Raw genomic sequence first — 1729 nt, 5'->3', positions numbered from 1 at the left:
CATGGCTCACGGGCCCAGCCGCTCCGCGGCATGTGGGATCTTCCCGGACCGGGGCACGAACCCGTATCCCCTGCATCGGCAGGCGGATTCTCAACCACTGCGCCACCAGGGAAGCCCTTGGCAGGTTTTGAGTCTGTGGTTCCTGATGTTCCAGAGGCCTCTCCACCTTTTGGTTGTTCAATCTATGGATTCTATGAGCCAAAAATCTGCTTTTCTGCCTTAACCAGGGAGTGGGCTGAGTTTCTGTCCCTTACAACCAAGCGTCCTACTTAAGACACATCAACATTGCCCTAAGGATTAAAGCCCCACCAGAGAGTGTGTCCTCTCCTGTAAAAACAGCTTCCCTCCACTCCTGAATGTCTAAATCCTTCATCACAAAGGCCACTTCTTAATGACAGCCTCTGTAATCCCAGTAGCAGGAAGTGACCTCTCCCACCTCTGAATCACAGGGCACTTTATTTAAGCATCCTCGTTTCATGACCCACATTCTCTTCTGTTCTGTAGCTATTTGGGTGGGTGTATTAGCTTTCTGCTACAAACTGTAAGCCCCCTGAAAACAGGAACCACGTCAGTAGTTTTTTCTTCCCCATCTCACCTGTCCACATCACTCACAGTGTAAATTTTCAGTAAGTCTGCTGATTGAATGAGGAAAAAAGTTTCATTTTGTTAAACGAAGGTTCAGTACCACTTAAAGCTTGAGAGAAATGGATGGAAAGAGATTTAGGACTGTTTCTCTGGAGTCTTCTCAAGTCACATGTATGCAATAGATAAGGAGTTCATAATCATTCAGAAATATAGTCATTATAAAGTCGAGAAAACAACATTACAGTTATATAATACTAATTTAATGAAAATATAAAGGCTACGAACTTGAAGTCACAACTCCTGCCATTTTGAACAGTCCCCCACAATAAAAATGCATTGTTTTCTTTCATCTAAAAGCAGAGTAGCATGTTTTATATACTGCTTCTCAAACTTTAGTGTGTACTGGACTCACCTGGTGTATCCTATTAAAAGGTGGATTCTGTTTCAGCAGGTCTGGCCAAGATCTGAGATGATATGTCTTTCTTCCTCCCTTTTTCTTTCTTTCTTTCTTCCTTTCTTTCTTCCTTTCTTTCTTTCTTTCTTTGTTTCTTTCTTTCTTTCTTTCTTTCTATTGAAGTATAGTTGATTTACAATATTGTATTATTTCAGGTGTACAACATAGTGTTTCAATATTTTTACAGATTATACTCCATTTACAGTTATTATAAGATACTGGCTATATTCCCTGTGCTGTACTGAGATGATGCATTTCTGACACCCATGCTGCTAGTCAATGGACCACACTTTGAGTATCAAGGATGTACACCCGTGTTTCCCAGACATGGCTACCCACTGAAACCATCAGGGAGCTTCAAACACTCCTGGTGCCTGTGTCCCACTGTGACTTAACCCATCTGGTGTGTGGCCGGGGCTTTGGAAATTTTAAAAGATCCTCAAGTGATTTGAATGTGCAGACAAGTTTGGGAACCACTTGCTCTATTCAAAACATAATTGATTGAAAAATAGCCAGATCTGAGTCCCACCTCTGCTGCTTTCTGGCTAGTTGGGTTATCTTGGGCAAATTAGTTCATTTCTCTGAGCTTCAGTTTTCTCATCTCTAACATAGAAGGGATAAAACCTATTTGAGGGGCTTCCCTGGTGGCGCAGTGGTTGAGAGTCCGCCTGCCGATGCAGGGAACGCGGG

This window comes from Physeter macrocephalus, chromosome 11, assembly GCF_002837175.3.
Source record: "Physeter macrocephalus isolate SW-GA chromosome 11, ASM283717v5, whole genome shotgun sequence".
NCBI classification, from domain to species: domain Eukaryota; kingdom Metazoa; phylum Chordata; class Mammalia; order Artiodactyla; family Physeteridae; genus Physeter; species Physeter macrocephalus.
This window is presented reverse-complemented; position numbering follows the sequence as displayed.